At 35.7% G+C, this 23,905-nt stretch overlaps 1 protein-coding gene and 2 pseudogenes across 2 annotated transcripts in view; 2 read left to right on the forward strand and 1 right to left on the reverse strand.

The window, feature by feature from the left end:
• UMAD1 (UBAP1-MVB12-associated (UMA) domain containing 1) overlaps window positions 1-23,905 on the forward strand; it is a 227,625-nt gene that overhangs the window by 47,590 nt on the left and 156,130 nt on the right. The window lies entirely within an intron of this gene.
• Window positions 1-23,905, forward strand: part of LOC149748419 (protein transport protein Sec61 subunit alpha pseudogene) — a 76,129-nt pseudogene that overhangs the window by 37,625 nt on the left and 14,599 nt on the right. Inside the window, exon 2 of the transcript XR_016394212.1 lies at window positions 1-23,905. This exon is cut by the window's left edge and continues 13,796 nt beyond it; it is cut by the window's right edge and continues 14,599 nt beyond it. The product of XR_016394212.1 is annotated as a protein transport protein Sec61 subunit alpha pseudogene (transcript).
• LOC149748420 (5-azacytidine-induced protein 2 pseudogene) overlaps window positions 19,906-23,905 on the reverse strand; it is a 4,537-nt pseudogene continuing 537 nt past the window's right edge.

Below are 23,905 nucleotides of genomic sequence, written 5' to 3' on the forward strand. Positions count from 1 at the left end.
ACATACATTCAAGTGGGAATTAAGAATAAAATGAATCTTTTCTTTGTGATTTACAACCCTCCCTTTCATTCTTGATTTACTAGTTAATGTCGAATAAGCTACCTGTAAACGAAGGAAGACAAAATTATTGATTGTTCAGCTTTAGTTTTGTAGAGGTATATATATATTATGAGTTGTTTCTGTATTAAACAGTTACCCAAGTGACAGCGACCGTGATTTAATCACCCATATATTTGTTAGAGAGCATTTACCATTTTGGATATAATGGGACCAGGTTTAACACTTTATTAAGAAATTAATAGTATCTTTTACAAAAGCAGCTGTGCTTTGTAACTTGAAACATTTAAAGGGAACCTTTTAAAATGAGTCAATATATTTGTCCTTTGTTCGGATAGAATTCAAAAATAGAAGGAAATTTTGCTAATAAAATAATAATGTACTTTTCTAACTACTCTTTTTGCCATCTTAAAATTATATTTTATAATCAGTACATACTAAGCTGATTTGACTGAAATGAGCAACTGTAGTAACTAGAGACAAGTGTTTCAACAGATACAGTGGGCATAAATATTAGGACTTTTTTTTTGCCAATAATATGTGGTTTAAGGGAAAGATAGTACAAAGTATCAAATATACATGTGTATTTATATTGTGTATATACAGATATAGGCAGTTATATTGTATGGATCTCTTTTAAGAATTTCTTAACCAACAAAGAGTGTCCGTGTGTGTGTGTGTGTGTGTGTGTGTGTGTGTGTGTGTGTAGGAAGGAAAGAGTGAGAGGGGAAAGGAGGGGTTAGAGAGAGGAGGATAAAGGGAGTCCTAACAATCAAAAATGCTAATTAACTATTTAATACCCAGTCTTTTGGTGCCTTGCATAATAATTTCTTACATATTTTCAAATTTTTTGTCACCCTTAAGGAATTTTATTTCCTCTTTGTCTAAAATGAACTTCCATCTCCTTGTTTTTCTATCCGTATTCTCAAACTTATCAGAATTATATACATGTGAATAGTTATATAATGCACATCCAATGTAGATGTGAGATTCTAGATCAATTTTTTTAGGGGTGAACATTAGAAAGTTGTTCAGTTGTGGGTCCTCACCAGTGAGAGTCAGGAAGACTCAGCCTTTGTTAGCTTACCATCTTTTGTGAAGATGAGTCCTGAGGCTAAGCTGGACAGGTCAGATGTTGGTGTTCCTTTTGAGGAGCGGCAGCCCAGGAGGGCAGAATACTGTGAAACAAAGCAGAAGAAACTGGAGAGAAGGTGAACCACTCACTGGGAGACTTGGCGTTGAAAGTCAGGCACTGAGCCTACAAGGACAAGCTAGGTTTGTGGGATGAGTAGGGTTTGCTCAGAAATCATCTGTTCCAAACAAGGGTCTGTTTGATGTGTCCTTCTATTACATTTTGTAGTGTTGTTTTGTGACCAGCTGGGGATAAGGTCATTAAAATGACATGTCTTACCCGATGTTGTTTTTAGCCCTTGCTTATGCTGCTGTCTTAGTCCCTTTGGGCTGCTGTAACAAAAATACCATAAACTCGGTGGTCTCTTCTGAATAATTTTTGTACAAAGTGTTAGACTTAGGTCAAGGTTATTTTTTTCTTTTTTCTGCCTATAAGTTTCCAATAACAATATTGCTTTTAATGATAAAATAAAACATAAGAAACACCCCCAAATGTTCATCATTAGAACAGATATATAAACCGTGGTAGATTTATAAAATGGAATGCCAAATAAAAATGAAGAACTAAAAAGTACAAGTAGCAATATCCCATATACTGATATGTTGAATGAGAAAGGCAAATCATTGAAGAACATTGTCTAAACATTGTGATTGTCATTCCATTTATATATGGTTCTAAAACATGTAAAACTAAAATGAATGTGATAACACTTTAAAAAGAGAATGGGTAACATGGAATTTAGGGAGAGGAATATACCTTTGAGGTGGGAGTAAGGAAGTGTGAGATCAGGGGACTTCAAGGTTAACATAAATTCTATTTCTTAGATTGAGTGGTGGGTACATGCGTGTTCACTACTTTGTCCTCCTGAAAATGTTTTCTTTTCAAAGATTGCGTTTCCTATTTTGTTGCTAGTATAAAAACATGTAGTTGATTTTTGTAGCAACCATCTTTATAAGGTTTTTATTTCTAATAATTCACCTTTAGGTTCTTAGGTTGGTTGCTTACTTTTGGCTCATCAATTTTTAAACTTCTTAATATTCTAATATACTTATTAAAATCTCTGTATTTCCCATTAATTGCTAATTAGCAGCTTCCAATTTTTAGTTTGCATTACTTCCATTAGTTTGTGGTTTTACAGTTTTCAATTTTTAATCCTTCTTGGCTGAGTGATTTAAAAATATTTAAGATTTCCAAGTATACAAGATGTTTTGTTTTGGTTATCTTTTTGGTGAAGATTTTTAATTTAATGCACTGTGGTCAGAGAATATGGCACAAATGATAATCTTTATGTATGCTGAGATGTGATTCACAGCCTAGTACATACGTTTATAGAATGTTTGGGGCTGAGGGATAATTTTTAAGTTTTGTGAAGATACATTCTTTTGGTAGATTTCTATATTCCACTTACCTTCATAGTACTTTAGAGGATGGACGGCTTGGTAGGAAAATCTGCTTTTACAAAAGCTATGTTTTCAACATCTCAAACTTTGTAAACTGTGGCCATGTTTGTTGTCTTATATACTTCCATCTCAAGATCAGTATTATTATTTTTTAAAACAAGGACAGTAATTCTGTATTGTTGTTTCAGTTTTTGTTGTCTTCTGTTGATATATATATGACGGATCTCAAATATTTGTTTTTGTATGAAAAATTTTATTGTTACGAATTCTATTAATTTTGATGTTTTGATTTTTATTTCTTTCGTGCACTTGATCATTACCTTCCTGTATTTATCTAATTGGTTTCTCGGTGACACCATTGCTGGTTGTTCACCATGTAGCTAAATAACAGGTTTACCCAGAATTAGCGGTGAACGCATGTTGCATATAACATATAGGACAAAAGGTAGTAGGTCAAAAAAATGTAAAATTGATGTAAAATTTTTCATATTAGGACAGAATAAGAGATGACTTAGTAATATTTGAGTTAAATTGGAAACATTAACATTTACTAGTTTTCTTAGATGTTAATAGTTGGTGATAAAGGAGAATCATGTTTAAATTAAGTATGGGAAATGCTTGGCTTAGGCTGAAAACATTTCATAAGAAACTTTTAGTCTTTAATATATTACTGTGTCTAGAAAATATCTAACTTTGGTTCATTCAGCATTTTCCAGACTGGCTTAAAACTCCTTTTTTCTTGGAGGATCTTACAAAACTGAGTATTTTACTGAACTTAACATTTATTAAAATACTACTTAGAATAACTTTTGGAAAGTTATCAGTAATAATTTAAAATTTTGGAAAATCCTGGAAATACAAATTATACGATCTTTAACGAAAAAGTTTTACATCATTAGAATTAATTAATATGTGTTAGTAAGAATGTCTAATATTTTCTAGTGCTTTAAAGATTTCAGAGCACAGTGACATATTTGGTATCATTCTGTCTTTGAAACAGCCCTGTACCCTTGTGGGCTGGCTACTTGAGTCCTTCTGGAATTATTAAAGCCTCAAGTTAAGCATGTCTGTTCAGTAAATGCTGCTAGATATTCCATTCAGCGATTCTTAACTTTGTTGCTTAAATTCTTTCCATCTTCATTGTTGATTAATTGAAGTAATAAATTAGATAAAACCTTTTGTTGTTGTTGTTAAAGAAAAAATAGTAATCCAATTAAAATGGAGACTTTTTTTTACCAGTTCATGTTAGCATTTCCAGGTTCTCCTATGCTACTTACAGCTTTGTGGGTGGTCAAAATTAGCTATTTTAGTTTAACTGATAGAATTCAGATTGTCAGATTTAATTATTAATGAAAATACAATAGTATCTGTATCTACATGGAAGAAATTGCATTCATATCTTATTTGAAAAATGAGTTATGTTTCACTATGTACAAGTTATACTTAAAATTTCTGTTCTTGACTTTTATTATTTAATTATACACAGACAGTCCCCGACTTAGGATTTTCCACTTTACGGTGGTATGAAAGTGATAGGCATTCAGTAGAAACTGTACTTCGAATTTTGATCTTTTCCTGGGCTAAGAATTGCAGCATGATACTCTCTCATGGTACTGGGCAGCAGTAGCAGCAGTGAGCTGCAGCTCCCAGTCAGCCACGTGATCATGAGGGCAAACAACCACTTACAACCATCCTGCGCTCATGCAACCAGTCTGTTCTCTACTTTCAGTATAGTATTTAATAAATTATATGAGAAATTCAATACTTTATTATAAAATAGGCTTTGTTAGATGATTTTGCCCAACTGTGGGCTAATGTAACTATTGTGAGCATGTTTAAGGTAGGCCAGGCTAAGCTATGATGTTCACTAGGTTAGATGTATTAAATGCATTTTTGACTTAAAGATATTCTTAATTTACCATCGGTTTGTTGGGCTATAACCCTGTCATAAGTCAAAGAAGATCTGTATTCACCAAATTTCTTTGGAAACCTTTATTTAAAAATATAATGATACAAGTATATCTTTGAAATAAGAATTGGAAATATAGGATTAGTCTTTGACAAAGATTTGTAAATTCAAAATTTATTTTTCTTTAATTTCCTCCAAACACCTTTACTTCCTTTTCAGTGCCTCTTTTATCCATTCCTATGGAAAAGAAGGGTCCCATTTTTTCTCAAAGAAAAGTATATAGCAAAAGTCTTAACGGACCTTCACTTAAATGAGTTGGCAGATTGACCAATATTCTCCAACTTTTCTATAAAGCTTTGAATATTGGCAGCTGATAGGCTATTCTCTAGTGAGCCGACATGCTTCTCCTTCTCCAGCAGAGTGGTGTCCTGTCGAGTTGTCACCCTCTTTGCTCCTCAACATGTGTGCTTGTTATTGTAATTGCACAATTTAATTTAAAAATATATGAGTATAAAAAAGGAGTATTTCTACAAAAACATAGTTAAATGTTTTGAAAATAGTCCATATAGTTTAATTGCTAAAATAGAAAAAAGGAGCTGTCAACTTAGGTGTGGCTGAGATAATTTAAAGAATCTAGGAATCTACGTCAGACTGATATGCAAATGTCTCTAAGTTCTCATCTGCTTAAAAATAATTGGATATTGTGTATAATGAATTGTATGTTGGGCTTCCTAAGGAAGGCTCAGAACTCTAATCTGGCGGCTCTAGTGCAAATAAAGGCCTTGACCCCAAATCTTCCCCATGTGGGAAGGTTACATCAAGTAACAGATGGGTGAAAGTGGAGGAAAAGTCAGATGCTGGGGTATTGGGCACTTGTAAGGAGAAATTTTCTTCGATCAACCTGTTGTTCAAAAATTTACAAATGATTTTCATTTTTATTGATAATGCCAATTTTATTGCAGGTTTGTCATACCGTGTAGTTGAAACAGTTCTTCAAAATGATGACATAAAAAAACAGAGCATGTGGCAATAGAGTAAAAAAATTCAAAAAGGAAATTACAGTTACCTTAGGCAGTAATACAACTAGAACTAACAAACTAAAGTTTTTTATAGGCAAATTCACAAATCCTAGAACTTTAGAAAAATATACATCATATGTTTTTTTTTAGTTTTTCAGCCAGATGGACTCTAAATTATTTATAGGATTTTCCCCATTAATATGTACCTTCAGCATAGAAACACTTGTAAATAAACTTACTGAAATGAACAACGTGCTCCCTGTACATTGTTTCTTCACATCCCTGTCCTGAGGAGGACCTTAGAGAAAGTGACCTAAGCCATAGTTTTGCCATGGAATGTAATGTCCTTGCTCCGACCTTTGAATCAGATTTTGGATTGTTTAAAGAGCAGATATGGAAAAAGAGTTTTAAGTTTGGATTTGGGGAAAACAGTGTAAGACAGGACTAATAGTCATATAAAATAGATGACATCAAACATTTTAGAAGTAGTATAGTGGTAGAGAGCAAAATTTCCACGTAAGCGTTTCCAGAACCTTGGTGAAAACTGTAATCTAATAATATCCTGAATTACAAGGAGATTCTGAAGGACATGGTTTGTTGTTGTTGTGTATATGTTTTTAATGATCTCAAATTGACTTTTGTCAATTGGTAAGACACTAATGTATGGTACACCAATAGTCACAGGGTTTTTTTTAGATAAAACTATGGATTATGCAGAAACCATACAGGTTGTGACAGAAAAGGATGGATTCAACATGAGGAGGAGGAGGAGGTAAGAGCAATCCAGAGCCAAAAATTACTCATGTCATAGTTACAAATGCCCTAGAAATAGTTCTATGTTGTATTGAATAAGTCTGAATCACCATTCAGAAATACTAATAGATGGGAAGTACCAGTGCCAGGAAAATTTGTATTTCTTCTAAATAATGTCAAATTATTCACTTTATTATCAATAAATGGACATTATTTATTTTGAAATGTAATGTCTAAAGTGTGTGTTTTGTAATGATTTCCTGTTTATCTGGATTTTTATTAAATGAAGAAATGGTTCCAATCACACTGGATAAGATAACCTCTACTGTATTTAATTCATCTATTTTTTCCCACTCTAGGCCACACATAGTATGATGTGTTTGTAAAATAGCTTGTATTTTGAACAAATAAAATAAATGTTAAATAATACTTGTAAATTAATTTGTAACTGTATGGATCAGGAACTGTGGTCTGGATGGGAGAGTGAATTTAAAATTTTGACCTCAAGATTTGGTTAAATTTCACCACTTCTGTGTATGCTTAAGTTTATAACTGGCCATAAATAATTGTTAGATTAACATTCTGTCATTCATGTGAAAGTCTGTTTAGGAAAGTTGCATTAATTAAGCTTGTTGTTTAATGGTTTAATTTTAGAATATTAAGCAGAGCAACTGAAAGTACTGTAGATTCTATTTATCATGGTTGTGTAGCTTTTAGACTTTGGGGAAATCCAGTTTTTAGAATTAACACAGTGATTCATTATGTCAACAGTGCGTTGATTAACATTTTGTAGCAAAACATTTATTAATAACTTCATATTTTTGTATAAGTTATAAATTTTAGATCAAATAATAAAGTAAAACTGGCATCATTCATTTGGGGAGAGGAAACATTGCAGAACTTGAGTGATTTTTCCAAATAATGTGTCCCCTGTAACTTGAATGTGTTATCTTTATCCCTAATGGTATTTTGAAATACATTGATGTGAATTTCTTACACTTTATTTTAATCATAAAACTGTTTTAATATTTTAATTTTTTATAATGTCATATGTGGTATGGTACACATGGTGTGTGTGTGGTTTGTTCTTGTTTACCACCTTATTCACAACACTAGTGTGGAATGAATGAATGAATGATTAAGAAACAAGAGAGTAGAAATGTATAGTCTAAAATTTAAAATGTATACCTTCAAAATCATACTTTTAAGTTATCTTGATAAAAAACTATATTCATCCAGCAAATAGAAACATATGCCTAAGAAATTAAGAGTATTTGGAAATAGGTGTTTTATTCCTCATCATTATTGTTCACATCCAAAAGTATCCTCTTGGAGCCTCTTGTCTGATTATCTTCTGTGGATCTGATGATTCTAGTATTTTCTTTTGTTGTAAAAGTTCCGATTTACCTCATTTCTTTGTATAGATATTATTCTTTATTTTTTAAATTTTAAAGTGAAGTATAGTTGATTTACAGTGTTGTGTTAGTTTCAGGTGTACAGCAAAGTGATTCAGTTATACATACATTTATTAATATATGTATATATGTATATATATACACAAACATATGTGTGTGTGTATTTGTGTGTGTATATATACTCTTTCAGATTCTTTTCCCACATAGGATATTACAAAATACTGAGTATAGTTCCTTGTGCTATAGAGTAGGTCCTTGTTGTTTATCTATTTTATATATAGTAGTGTGTATATGTTACTCCCAAATTTCTAATTTATCTATGTTGTGTGTACAGATATTATTCTTGACACAAGGCATTTATTAGATATGGACAACAGCAGGCAGCAAAGAGACCTGCCCGAAATGGGCAGAAACCTGTTCTTCTCTTTCTTTCATTCTAACTCTCAGAATAAGCTTTATTTAGCTTGTAGGTTAATTTTAAAAGAAACCTCTTTAAATTATGACTCAATAGGTTGATGAAGCTGGGAAGTCTGTGTTTTTCCCGAAACCTATAGGGTGCTTTTGATTATCAGTCAAGTTTAGAAATCACTGATTACGATTAACTTCCTTACGATTTGCTAGTATGTTTAATTCCGAGCAGAGAGAAAATGGAAAAAAAAAATTAAGGTCAAAAAGTGTCTTTGGAGATGACATAACTTTTATTTTACTAAAACAAATGTTTTTTTAAGAACAGTTTTCCCTGCCTTTTTGTTAACAAGATTCAGTGATGGCTTAGAGAGCTAAAAACACCTTTGGGATGGATTCAGAAGATCCAAAAGATACGGTGATGAAATGTGATTAGCAAGCTGTAGGGGAGGGTCACAAATGTGTGATGTTGAAGTCTCTTCAGTTTGAAACCAATTTCAGAGTCTTGAACTCGATCCAGTAGATAGTATGTATGCTACAAATGGAAAGATTAAACTGGAGCAATATAATTAGGGTAAGCCATTGCATCTGCACTTGTATCGCAGCAACTGAATTTGAAACCAGCTGCAAAATGGTGACTAATCTCTCTGGCAAGCCCACATGAGAGTGTAGTACAATAAGCCAGCTTCAGCCTCACAAGTACATGTGCCTTCAATGCGCCTCTGAGCAGGTGATGGTGATGATGCAATCTGATTATACTTTTGAATGTATTCTAACCACAGTCAACAGTTGAGTCTCACAAGGGATTTCACAAAAGACTTCAAACCAACTCTAGATTTTTTTTCACATAGTTTCAAGGCCATAGGAACTAATATATATATATTTACTTTAGTGACTGTAGTACATTATAGTACCTTATAATCTTAAAGTTGAGAAGTTTTAGTTGATTTTTACATGTGAACTAAAGAGAAAAATAATGTGGAAAGAAGAAGGTACTTGAACTTGGAGCTCTTATTCAGAATTGTTCATGACGGCTTATACTGATCAATTAAATTCATTAAGCTGTCCAAACTGCTTAATTCTGTGCAAAAAGGAGATGGTGAATCGGTGAGCTAGGAAGTGCTTCAGTGCTGCACTAACCTTTCCATATTCAGAGATGCACCTCCGTAGCTTTATAGCCTGCCCCGATGAGGTGATTTTTAATAGTGTCTTGCATACTAAAGGTATTTAATAAATATTCAGTTTGACTTGGACTCAAGCCTTTGTTTTTCATCTTTGAAGGGAATGGTAGTTTCTTCCTCCAGTGTGCCACAGAGGGACATGGTGAGGATGAATAGAGAGCCATCTGTTCGAGAATGTATGTCATCTTTGGAAAAAACTGCTGCAGGACCTAAAAAATAGTCACAAGTATTATTTCAAACGAGTAATTCAAAAGTGGAATGGTTAGAAATTGCTTGTTAATCTTAAATTTAAATATAAAAATATGATATAGTTTGCAGTAAAGGACATGAACTCCACAAGACCATTAAAATAGAACTTGCAAGTTGTAAACCCCTAATAATAAAGGGGGAAAGGGAGTGTAAAAACCCTACCTGGTGGTCCTGAAGCTTAGTGTTCATCAGATTCGCTTTGAATGCTTGTCACAAGTGCATATGTCTGGGCCTCATCCCCATCAATTCTGATTTTGTTGGAGTGGGGCCTAGACACCTGGGATTTTATTCATCTCCCTCCCTAACCCTCCCACCCAGTGATTTGTGTGTGTGTGTGTTTTGTATGTCAGTCCCACCCAGTGATTTTGACACACACTAACATTTGAGACACACTGCCCCACACTACTGTAGTTATAGTATACACCACTAAGTATAAGTAGACCACTATAGTCTAGAGTACTAAAGTTTAGTAATTTGCAAACAAAAGAAAACTTTTCACTGACATCAGGAGAAACAAGTTTTTCTCATGGTAATTTAAAAAAGGCTTTTTGTAAAAACAATGATTATTGTGTTCAATAGTGATTTTGTAAAAGAAGCTAATATTTTTCATGCTTTTATTTAAACTTTTAATATACATAAAGGGCATTTTATTGAAGGACTAAAAGCCTTTAGTGAAGTGAATTGAGTGGATTGGGTGCAGGTATGCTGCCTTCTAGTAATTTCAATTTATAGAAAAGTAGCATTTAAGCTCTCTGGAGGAACGAGTTGACTTGTGTCCCCGCAAAAGATAGTTTAAGACCTATTAACCTCCAGTACCTCTGAATGTAACCTTATGGAAATAGAGTCTTCGCAGATGTAATCAAGTTAAGATGAGCTCATACTCATTATAGTGAGCCTTCCTCCAATGACTGGTGTCCTTAAAAAAAGAGAGAAATCTGGACACAGACACGTACAGAGAGGTGAAGGTCGTGTGATGAGGAAGGCGGAGATTGGAGTGATGCAGGAACCCTAAGGAATTGCCAGCAAGCAACGGAAGCTGGGAAGAGGAGGAAGGGTCCTTCCCTAGAGACTTCAGAGAGAGCACGGCCCTGCTGACACTTGATTTCAGGCTTTTAACCTCCAGAATTGTGAGAGAATAAATTTCTGTTATTTTAATCCACTAAGTTTGTGGTACTTTTTCTTATGGCAGCCCTAGGAAACTAATATAGCATGTGAAATGGCTCTTCTCTTACTTGGATTTTTGACCAAAACTAGATAGAAGAAAAATGTGAAAGTTTCTTTTCTTACATATTCTATGTGTATATAGGTGTTCATGTGCTTTGGACCTGCCACTGTGGCAAGTTGGAATTCTGTTTGCAATGTCAAGGAGACAGTCTAGTACTGTTACGAAATGAAAACCACTCTACTTCTGCATGATTATGAGCCATAGGGGTTCCTGCCATTAGAACCCAGTTTTTCTTAAAAAGATGCTCATGTATTTGAATATAAGTACTAAATGGTGATGTCAGAGTGTTATCCCAGCGGATAAGGAAGAGACTTATTCTTAGCCGGAACTGGTCTTCCTGGAATGAAAATTCCCCTTCACCTCAGGGAAGCTCTCTACAGTCAGTGAATCAACCTTTTGTGCTGCTTCTTCCTCCTCTCTCTGATCCTCTGTGACTGCCTACAAGGATTTTGGCTACTATCCTCCCCATGATTTTATGGAGCTTTCCATCCAAATCTGTTCTCTTCTGTTGATCCAGTTTCCAGCTCTCTTGGTGCCTTTTATTCTATTGTAAAATTCAAGGTGAAGAGTACCAGCTTGAAGCTACTCATACTGATACATGTTCAGATACGTGTGCACATCTAAAGTTGCTTTTTTGAGGAATAATTTGGCCTGAACTGAAGGTATCCTAAGGCCAGCTCTACCTGGAGATAGAATACCTCTACCTAAGAAAATCTTGGCTCTGGTACTTCTCTGGTGGGGGACAGTAGGCAAGTCATTTAATCTCTTTGAGTGTCAGTCTCCTCGTTTATAAAATTGAGGTGATAAAACCTATCTTTGAGGTTGATGCATGGATTAAGTGAGTAGCCATATCTGGCATATATGAAGCCATTGAGAAATAGTATCTCTGGCTGCTATAAGAATAGTATCAAGATTACATCAGCCTTTTCGCTATATTCATTTATATATATATTCATGTATTTATTCACTTATTCATTTATTCATTTGACAACGTTTATAGTGGGCTTGCCATATGCAAGTCACTTTGCTAGGCATTGGGAATAAATGGTGATTATGATAGATGACAGTCTGTGCCCTCACGGAAATGAGAGTCCAGTTGGAGAGACAAACATTAAAGATATGATCACCTGAATAAGTGTAAAACTACAGTGTTGATAAGTGCTATGAGAACAGATGACCAAGTGAGGAAGTTTGAGGAAGTCTTCCCTAAGTAACACTTGAGAGTGAAAACATGTGTAAGAGTTAACTGAATAGAGAGGGAATGGAGAGGAGAGGGTTCCAGACAGAGGGAATAGGAAATCAAAATGTCCCTTTGGTGGGAGGGCACATAGAGCACTTTCGGTGAATTGGAAGGAGGCCCTTAGGCTGATGCGCAGAGAGCCAGGAGGGGGTGTGGAACTTGATGAGGCTGGAGAGTTAGGCAGACCCAGATCATGCTAGACCTTGTGGGCCCTGATAATATCTTTATCTTAAGAGCAGTGGAAGCCATTGATGAAAATTAAGCATGGGTGAGGGTGACGTGAACAAATACAGGTATGAAAAGATGCTCCTCTATTTTCTTCCATTAATTGAAAGGATTCAGCCCTCTCAGATGGGTGCTGCTCATTCTAAGTGTGTGTGTTTAGGACTTGGTTTCTGTGATCAGGGTTGTTCTGCTGCTGCCACTTCAGTCCATTTTTCTTCTACCGCATTAATAAGGACACCATGCTCTAAGCTCCATACCAGCTGCCATCCTCTACTTGCTCCAGATTTAAAGGGCCCTTGGACTTGGCTTTTTCCCCTTCCCAGCTCCTATAGTCAGCCTAGGTATCTCTAACATTCATGATAATGCCCCAGCTAACACCCTCGCCTCAATCCCTTGTTCTCCAAAGACTTTCTATGCCACTGACATTTTCCTTCTCTGTTCCGGCAGTTCTCCGATGTGGCCTTGGTCTCGAATATATGCTCACTCAGAATGATGCCTCCTCTGAAGTCTTAAATCTTAAACCCAGGGATCCTATTCTCTGATGTCATGTCCCTCTTTCATGCCACTATTCCTGCTTGTTCATCTAACTCATTGAAAGCTTTATTTCAGTGACTTCCTGACTTCTTGTCTAGCCTGAAGTCTGCAGTCTCTCACTGCAGTGTTGTAAGATCAGGTCTCTCAATTATTCTGATCCCTGCCAGTTTTCAACTCTGGATAAAGCCAACCCTTCCCTTTATCTGCTCCTGCCCCCAGGCTACTAAGCATTCCTGAAGAAACCATCACTGTGCATACGGGCACTGTAATGCATTGCTGCTTCCTAGTTATCTGAGCTGTCAACTCTTTTCTGGTCCTTATCAGCATTGTCTTAACAGAGTGGATGTCAACTTTGCACGTTGGAATCACCTGGAGGTGTTCTTAAGCATACCAGTGCCTTGGTTCCACCACTAAATGTTCTGATGTAATTGTTCTAGAGTACATTTTGCATGGTGAGACACTCCCCACGTGATTCCAGTGTTCAGCCAAGGTTGAGAACCACTGTGCTACTGGACCCGCAGAGGCTGACGGACTTGTTCACATCTTCTTGGGCTTTCTTCTGGTACTCATGCTAAGCAGATGATCTTGTCTCGTCAAACTCCTTTTCCTTTCTCTACCTTTAGACCTACTTATTTTTAATGGCATCCATACTTGCCTAGTTCATTCCTATTTTAGAGAAAAAAATTGCCTACATCCCCATATTTGACCTCTTCAAAGGTGCACTGGGTGTCAGTCTCTCTCTCCTCCTCCCTTCCTGATCTGAGCCAAGTGACCTGTTATGAATGATTGAGCTTAAAAAGTAAGCATGTGCTATCAGCTTATGAAGCATGAATTTTCTGTTGAAAAAAAAAGAAGAACTTGGGGAAAAAGCAATCAACCTGAGTTTAAGCAATATTAAGCAGAAAAATGAAAGATGATGATTTTCAGAGCAAATAATATTCGATGGAATATAGTGAGAAGTGATACCTGAAAGATGGTTGGGACCAGAGAGGGGCAGCAGCTGGAGTGGGAGGTGGAGCTTTGCATATTTTACTAAAATTGTTGAACTTCGATTTTCAAATACTTTGAAAGTATTTTCTGTCTGAGTGCAAGGAGCAAAAGGATCAAAAATATGCTTTAAGGACAGAATTATGGTCACAGTATGGGACATGGTCTGTAGAGAAAATATGTTCGAGACACAGAGGACCTTTGGGAGCCATTTGCAATGGTCTAGTCAAGAAGTGGTGAAGTCCCGGACGAGCATAATGAAGATGAAAGGAGTAAAAAACTGTTTCTAGAGATATTTTTAGGGGTAGAATCAAGACGATCGTGTCATTTTACATTTTAGAGTGTTATGTCAAGACTCGTAGGTATTTAATTTGCTATTAGTAATTAACCCCAAAGATTCTGCTAAATTGCCTATTATTTATAGCTACCTACCTTAGTTCATTCAAGTGCTACAACAAAATCACTCTAACCTGAGTGGCTTATAGCAACTGGCCCAATAAAAGACTTTACAGAACAAAGTTTTTTTTAAAGAATACATATCTCTTCTATGGAATGGGATGTTACACCAAGTTTAAAATATACTATTTGATTAGTGATTCAGAATATTTTTACTAGTCTATTAAAATGTATGAAAGAAACCTGAAGTAGAAAAATATCATAATCAGGAGAGGTGTGGTGGAAGGGTTTGGACCGTGGATACAAACTGGATTTGAAGCTTAGCTCCTACCCAGACTGAACTGGTGACCTTAGACATGTTGCTTAATATTGCTGAACTTCATTTTCCTTATCGATAAAATAGAGAAAGTTAGGGCTTCCCTGGTGGCGCAGTGGTTGAGAGTCCGCCTGCCGATGCAGGGGACATGAGTTCGTGCCCCGGTCTGTGAAGATCCCACATGCTGCGGAGCTGCTGGGCCCGTGAGCCATGGCCGCTGAGCCTGCGCGTCCGGAGCCTGTGCTCCGCAATGGGAGAGGCCACAACAGTGAGAGGCCCACGTACCGCAAAAAAAAAAAAAAAAAAAAAAAAGTTAGAAGAGCCACCTGATAGGACTGTGAGGAATATCTGAGGTAAATATCAGCTATTATTATTTTGTATTATATAGTCAATTTTAGATAAGTATTTTTATAGCTTCTGCTTGGATTACTTGCTCTAGCTGTTGGGAGTCAGTAAAATATTCTTGTCATTTAGTAAGCAAATGCAATGAGTAGTTCATGTCCCTTTTAAGAAAGTATTTAGTGAACTGATATGTTTGACTCTTGGTTAATGTGAAAATGTAGATTCTCCCATGAAGTTCTAGTTGAGTATTTTTTCCTGAAAATCGCTTATTGTCCGTAACTGCTATAATCAATAAATTCTGTGAAAAGAAAGAAATAGGCAGAATAGTAAAGTGAAAGTAGAAACAATTATTATTTTTTCAGTTCTTCTATTTTTCAGACCTTCTATTTTCAACCCTTCCATGAATTCATCTGGGTAGCAGTTTCCTTTTTGATGATTACGTGTCCAAATTATCTTTTGCTGTGTAACAAACTACCATAAACTTAGTGGCATAAAACAGTGATTTGTTATCTCTCATAGTTGTTATCTCTCATAGTTCTGTGGGTTGTCTGGGCTTAGCTGGGCAGTGCTTGGTTGAGCTCTTTCATGTGGTTGTAATCAGGTGTTGGCTGGGGTTGCTGTCATCACAAAGCTCGACTGGGCTTGATGTCCAGAGTGGCTTACTCTCATGGGGGCTGGTTGATTCTGGCTCAAGCTGACGCTGTGAAAAAGAGAACCTGTATGTAGCCTCTCTGCATTGCTTGGGTTTCTTATAAAATGGTGTCTGGGTTCTAAGAGTTAGCATTCAGAGAGGTAGGAGGTGAAGCTACCAAGCCGGTTAAGAGCTACACTTAGAACTGGTATAGCATCACTCGCACCATGTTTCATTGGTTAAAGTAGACTCAGGGTGATCTCAGATTCAAGAGTATGGCTAAGTAAATGCTAGTTCTTAATGGGGAAATGTGGCTAAAAAGAACATGTGACAGGAGATTTGGTGGCCAACTCTGGAAAATAAAATTTGTCACAAGCAATAGGTACAGGAAAGGTAGAGAAGAAGGGGATTGCAGAAGCTACCAATATTCAATTAACATTAAAAATTAATAAACTTTCATTTTGGAATAATTTTAGACTTACAGAGAAGTTGCAGAAATGCTACAGAGTGTTTCTTTATATCCTTCATCTGCACCTAACATAGCTGTGGGAGATTTGTCAGAACTGTGAAATTAACATTGGTATAATACTATTAACTAAACCACAGACTTTATCTGGATTTTACCAGTTTTTCTACTGATGTCCTTTTTTTGTCCCTGGATCAAATCCAGGTTACTGCATTGTATCTAGTCATGTTCTGTTTTAACATGTTAACCAACCTCTCTCTTGCACTGATTTTTCTCCTTTCACAACCCATTAGGAAATGGTTTGCTTATAAAAATACGTTTTTATAAATAGTACAATTTTACAAACATGGCCTAAGTCAATTGGAGAATCAGTGATCTCTAAAATATATTTTAGCCTTTTAGGATGCTGTAAAATATTTTCTAATGAGTTGCTATTAGTCTTCTAACATGGGAAAAATAATAAAAATTTCTAATAGAAATGTATAACATCATGGCCATTTTGGGTGTTTTTAAAATTCCATGTTAATGTTAAACCTTAATCTTTGTTGTATTTGTGACAGAAAAAAAATAAAAATGACTTAAATCAGTGTGAATAAGACTTTAACATTGCAGTTTAAATTTATAGACTTCAACATAACCACCCTTTTTTGGTGATCAACATTCAGTCTGATTTTCCACCTCATTGAAAACATTCTCCAGCTGCTGCTGAGTGATTTCATAAATTGCATTCATGATCCTGGCTTGAAGTTCCTTTAAAGAATGTGGTCTGGATGAATACACAGCAGTTTTAACACAGTCCCATAAAATATAATTCAGTGGGATAGGTCAAGTTTAAAGCTGCACAAGGATTTCATAAACACCCTGAGTAGATGGGCACTAAAACTCTGAATGTGTTATATGGAAAAACTTTATAAAGGATGGCAGTGTTCCAAATGTAGATTAAGTTGGTCATCTATGAAACAATTCCTACTACTGATAGTTCTTAATAGTACCACCTGCTAGTTCTTTCATATTAAATTGTGTGAAATAACACATTCTGTAAACTGATGAACTACTTATTTATTTAATAAATCCATCAATGAAAGAAACCTCTGTCATTAGAAATGGAGTTATTTATTAGACCCAAAAGGTCTTAAGCCAGAAATGTCAGGCATTTTTGTGCACAAAGAGTGTTGCAATCTGGCATTGTTTTTTAAAACAGCAGCAAGTAGCACACCATACCCAGTTGGTATGTTTGTCCCTTACCTGGCAGGAAACTCCAGAGTCTCCGGGTAATCAGCTCAATGCCAAGTTAAACCTCGGAAAGACATCAGTGGTCTTGGTGTATAGTTCTGAAGAAACTACTAGGCTATAAGTATGCACTGAAGGCTGACATTTTGCGTGCTTCACTGATGCATTTCCTTTGTCGATTTTATTTATTGGTTTAGTGAGAGTATCTTTCACCCAGCCATGACAATTGTTATTCTGCAAAACAAAGCAAACCAATATAAACTTCATATTCCTAAATTAGAATTGTGGTCCCCTTGTTAGTAATAGCCATTGCTCATGTTTTGAAATTAATGTGACCACATGAAATAGATGCTACACAGAAAACTTAGCAATATGTGATAATTATGCATACACAGGCTGGTATGTCACCAGCCACTGTGTAGAATTAATCCCAGGGCAGTTTTTACTGCTAGCCATTCATGTCAATTGAAGTTAGGTATTCTGCTAAAATACTTTAATAATTTTCAGCTCTGTCACTGAACCTTTCTTTAAATGTTTATAAAAACATGTGAATTGTTTATACTTATGTATTTTATATGCTTAATATACTTCATTTGTATTAGTAGCTTGGAAATGTCTTTTTTAATTCCTCTTTTTTTTTATTGTGGTAAAATATACATAAATCATATTTATTTTAACCGTTTATAAATATGCAGTTCAGTGGCATTAAGTACAGTCACAGTGTTGTGTAACCATCACCGCTGTCTGTAACCAAAACTTTTTCATCATCCTCAACAAAAACTCTGTAACCATCAAACAGTAACAACCCCATTTTGCCTCCCACCAGCCCTTAGTAACCTCTATTCTATTTTCTGTTTCTATGAATTTGCCTATTCTAGGTACCTCGTGTACGTGGAATCTACAATATTTATCCTTCTATATCTGGCTTATTTCACTAAACCTAGTGTTTTCAAGGTTCATCCATGTTATAGCATGTAACAAAATGCCATTCCTTTTTTGGCTTAATGAATCCCACTGTGTATATATACCATATTTTGTTATTCATCGGTTGATTGACACTTGGGTTGTTTTCCACCTTGTAGCTATTGTGAATCATGCTGCTATGATCATTGGTGTACGAATATTTGTTCAAATCCCTGCTTTCAGTTCTGTTAGATGTGCAGCGTAGGTAGTAGCAGAGTTGTTGGATCATACAGTAGCTCTACGCTTAACCTTTGAGAAAGTGCCAAACTGTTTTCTACAGTGTCGTCTTGTTTTTAAACAATTATCACAAATTTTAAACATATACAAAAGTATACAAAATACTGTGAGTGTTCCTTGTATACCCATGAACTCATCCAGCTTTAATATTTACCAACTGATGACTCATGTTTTATCTATACCCCTACCTGTTTCACCCCATTCCATATTATCTTTTTTTTTTTTACATCTTTATTGGACTATAATTGCTTTACATTGAATCCAGATACAGCAGACCAAGACAGACTTCCCACTTATTGATAAAATTAGAGATTTCTGTCATACATAATATGAATATCTCTCTTTAGAGAAGAAAATATGAGTGTAATTTCTGGTTCTTTTAGATAATTCTGAACTTTTAATTTCCTCGCATTTTCAAAGGATTGTAATTGCCTTTTTCTTTTCTTCTTTTTTTTTTTTTTGTTATAGTTAAGAATTAGCAGTATATGCTTTAATTCCAAAGTATAGGGTTATTCTTCCCTACCTTTTAAAAAAACTTTTGATCCACGTTATTATTAGCAAAGTTATTATGATGTTACTGTAGAACTATAGGCTTAACTTAGAGCATTCTATTTGAGATACTGTCCTGGTTCTGTAATCCTAGGGAAACCGTCGTTAGCTCATGGAGTCTCAGAGCTGAGTCCGAAGGTAGTGGGATTTGGGGAATGCGGTGTCAAAGTAAGCCATCAGATTTCCCCTAGTGTGGATGTGACTCTCCTCTCAGTTCCCAGAAATTCTCTGGTTTCTGTATCTCGGGGGGTTGTAGCCTTTGTTATTGGTAAGATTTTTTATTTTAACTTAAGGCCTTTAGATTTGAACCCTTAAGAAGTTCATGAATATAGGAAGATTATGCTTTTAAAATTATCTTCCCTATTTAATTAAGCTATATTTTGGTGCTTTTACTTTCCAGAGTTAAATCTCTCTCCTAATTGGCTTTCACCTAAGTAAATTCAGAAGATTTGTCATTCTTCATTCTATGGAAAAGTGTATAAATGTTACTGTTCATTTGAAGCTTCATCATAGATATTCAAGAGCATGAGGCATATGGTTAGAATGAAGCCCTTTACCACACCATGCTGAAACCAAATGCCTAGCCTAAAAAGCTTTTATAATCTTCGTTGTTCTTCCATTCTCCCCCTTAAAAATGCAAGAGTTACCTACCATCTCCATTAATTTGCACTGCTACCTTATGTTTCTTTTGGTCATTGAAGCAAAATATGCCAATTAACTTTATTTTTTCATCCTAAAAGCAGTGGTTTTAATCCCAAATGCATTAACTAAAAATGCTTTCCAATCTCCCACAATGTTCAGGAAATAGCTAAGACCTAAGACTCTGATATCAAAAAGCATTTTAATTCAGTTTGAATTGTATTATATAGTAAATATAAGATCATGAAGTGTTTTACTTATATTCATAAAAGTATGCTTAACGAGTGTGTTGTGAATAGGGTGGTGTTATTTTTGTAGTTTCTTTCATGGAACACTTGGGTTTCATAAAACCAGTGATGTAAAAAAATTTCCAGAAACACATCAAATAAATTACTGTTTAATAGACAATGATTTGTCCGTGAAGAGTGATTATACCTTAAATGAATATTGTTGCAAGGTCAGTCAAAGACGAAAGTTGATATTGGTTGATTGATAGCATACCACTCTTGAAAGCACAGATATTATAGCTGGAAAAATCCTGTAAAGGTATCATATTTGAAGGAAAGATAGTATAATATAAAGGTAATTTTTAAAGGGACAATATATTGGTACATATTGTACCTTAATATATATAATAAAAATATATATTCTATACTAAAGACTAAAGATTTCAGCAAATTTTTAATCTAAGTCCACTTTTATAGTTTGTTATACACATTTCTTGGAGAACAAGTAGGGAAAAATCTCGTATCCTCGTCTCCAGATATGAATCTCTTCAGAATTAATTCTTACAAAGGCAGCTTTGGTTATGTTGACCCAAAAGTCTTATTCCTAATCTCCCCAAAAACTACCTGACTCAATTTAGGAGCTCTTGGGAACACCCATGAATTAGCTCCCATAGATTTTTTGCCATAGGAGTCATGTTCCTGAAAGTTTGTGCTGTCGTTAGGAATGGTTCTCTCATTATCTGTCTGTGATTGGAGAATTGCTTTGTCTGATAAAATCTTTTATATCTCCTGGTAAAGGGGAAGCTATGATCCTTATAACAAAGTGCTTTGCATTTAGTGAGAAAAGATTGTCTTTTGAGCATTGCGTCAAATGGACTTTGTGCTGTCCTTCCCAGTGACTTCAATGCCTTCTCTTGGAATGAAGGCTTTCCTGATTGCACTTGGAGTTTTCAGTGTTCTTAGTAGTTCAGGCTGCACTTAAGTCCTGATATAAGTTAGCCATCTCTCTCCTTAGTTCCCAGATGAATGCTACTTAACTATGACCTGAGATATTTGGTCTTTGAAGATGTCTGCTGGTCAGATCCTCTTCCTGAGACTGATCGCTTTGGATTTTTTGTAGCTCAGTTTTAAGATTGCTACATTTCTTCCTCCTAAGTTCCAGCTCTTGTGCGAAACCATGGATCTTCAGATTATAGCTCCATTTTTCTACCTGCCACTTTAATGAAGGTGGATTTAAATGCTTCTTCACCTGCTGAGTTTCTAGATGTCCTTAGATGGAGGAGTTCTGCTTATTTAGATGGCATCTGCTCACTCAATACTTTCAAACATCTAGTTGTCTTTATTTATTTTATTCCAATGTGCTTTTCAAATTATCTTATTGATGTGCATGATAGCTCTTGTTTACTTGTTTTCAATTCACAGAATATGTTATTCTTCATCTCATCTGGTTCCTATCAATGTTTCTTCCAAAAAGTATTCTTTTTTATTTTAAAGTTCTCTCTTTGAATCCAAAAATTCTTTTCTTAACGTCTTCATATAGAGTGACAGGGCAAAATAGGAAGCAACAGACTCATTCCTCAGTGTGTTAAGGTGGGAGCCACTGTGTCTCTGAGCGTTTCCACAATGCAGAAGACAGATGCCATCCTCTGCCAACGCGTCCAGGACTGTTGGAGCCTGGCTTCCAATGGCCGCTCACAGAGCCGGTCACTTTCCATTCCCCGGTGGTAGGAAACAAGCTGAAAACAACTGGGGTGGCTGGAGGTCATCGGGACTCTGGTTTCCCCACAGACCCCACTGCTTGTCCAGCCACAGTAGCTGCCTCACTCCATGAGAGTGTTCCTTTCCTTGGATTGGGTCGCACCCCTGCCCCCCAGCTTTTCTAAAGCTACATTTTGAGAATCCTCTCACTTTTGGAGAAAAAGGAGTTAAGATTACTATGTGTATATATAATTTTTATATGTTAATTTTGGGGGAACCCCATTGTCTATGAGTCAGACATCCGGAGTTGAATCTCAGCTCTGCTACTTGCCCGCTGGGACTGTGGTGAGTTAATTAACCTCTCTGGGCTTCAGTTACCTCAGCTGTGAAAGGATGATGATGACGTGGTGTCAGTAGGGCTGTTGAAATGTTTAGATCCAATAACTTATGTAAACTACTCAGCCCAGCACTGGGTACAGAATGGGTGCTCACTCAATAGCAGTTTCTCCTTCTCTCCAGCAGAATGCCAAGGTTTCTGCCCAAGCCCACTACGAGTTCTTACATCTGGGCTTTGTTTTGTTTTGTCCGTCATGTAATCTCCAGAGCAAATAACGTTTAGTCATGTTGTAGGATCAGAAGCCTGGAGCAAACAAACTACTACCACAGTACAGATTTACAGATAAATCAGTAAGAAATACTCAGTGTTATTTGATTCATTTCACCTCTGACAGTTTTATTTATTTATTTTTGATGACACACCAATGGTCATACTATTATTTTAATGTATACATTCAGATATGTAAAGTTTTAATTACCCTTATATTTTCATCTATTAGAAAGTAATTATTTTTGCTTTGTTGACTTATAAGTTTTTGCTGAATTGGTCTCTCTAAAGCTTGTCATATTGTCTCTTTGTATATAGTAACTTAAGAAAGAGTACAGAATGTGGGCAGGTAGCATAATTTTATAGTAGCCACATTTTAAGATAAAATGTAGAAACACCCTAATAATAAGGTTGGTACATTTGCTTCTTTTTAACTAATCCTGAATATTTTCTTTTTCTTGAAATGAGGTCTGTGTTTTTGGCTTTGCCTCTCATCTCTTTTGCGTGCGCTCAATAAACGTCTGTAGGTTTAACTTACAGAACTCATCTTGGGGTTTAATCGAGGTTTTCCTTACTGAATGGTGTTTCGTGCTTGGTAGGGGCCTAGTCTGAGTAATCCTTTTGGCTAATTGGACCAAATAATTTCCTGCAAGTTATCTGTGGTGAATTACAGTAGGAGAGCCCAGTGAAAACTGTCCACCCTAGTGACCAGGAGCTAGACCTCAGAGCTTATTAGAGCTGAATCCAGCTCTGGTTCACATGACATTAATTAGTTGTTGGTCTAGGCAAGTCAATTACCATCTTTGTGCCTCAGTTTTCCTATCTGAAAAGTGGAATAATAATGCCTAATTTATCAGATTGTTGTAAAGATTAAATGAGACAGTATATGTCAAAAACTTAGCCCAACACTTACATATACTGAGTCTTTAAGAAACCATAGCCATTATTATGTGATGGAAAATCCAGTGTTAACAAAACTTTATCTTATTGGTCACCTTAAAACAAAGCAACAACATAACCCAGTTTTTCATGTTTTCAATTGAGCTAATAGATTCTAAAGCCAGACTAATACAAAAATGTCTTTTTGATACATATAGGTTTATAGTTATTTGAATTGATAAAAGGGTCTGTAGAATGTTAAATAGTAGTTAGCTGTTGAAATAATTAATCCAGTTTCTTAAAGATGTTTAATATAGGACCAAAGCCTAGTATAGGCATTGGAAGAATTTAGTATACTTTTTGAAATTTTTCCAGTATTGGATCTGACTCACTGACTTGAAACAAACAAAACAGAAGCTTGTTCTCCCTGTGCCCTTAGTGCCAAGAAGTAAATCATTGCTATATTCATCAAGTCATAAAGCTTAAATCGTCTCTGAGTTGGACACCTCAGGGTAGTATTTGATGCTAACTACTGATTCATCCAGGGCCTGGTGATATTTAATGGACTGTTGTTCAAGGTCAGTTGACACTAGGTGCTGCATCAATATTAAAGTATTGCACAACAATATGGATGTATAAAAACTTCCATTAAGCAATGAATACAAATGAACTTTTTTTGTCCTTGTAACCAAATATGCTGTGGTTTACGGTTATGTAACCACATGCTCTGCATCAAGAAAATTTCCTTGCTTTAGCTTCACCAATAATTTGCGCTTTTTCTGAGCTACTCTTAGGGCTGTGGCTCCTTAGTCACAAAGCACACAGGCATTTCTTTATGTGTTTTTCCTGCTTTCCTATTTTCTGCAGGCCAGAACCCCTGGCTCTTATCCACTCTGGGGTGGTGCTAATGCTCAAAAATGGCATTGTCTTTGCACTTGATGCAAAGTGCCAGCATTTCTTGTGCACCTGCTGTGTGCAGTTGCCTTGACATGGCTCC

Source organism: Delphinapterus leucas, chromosome 9, assembly GCF_059928025.1.
Source record: "Delphinapterus leucas isolate spDelLeu-1000000601 "Yukka" chromosome 9, BTC_Dleu_Yukka2, whole genome shotgun sequence".
NCBI classification, from domain to species: Eukaryota; Metazoa; Chordata; class Mammalia; order Artiodactyla; family Monodontidae; genus Delphinapterus; species Delphinapterus leucas.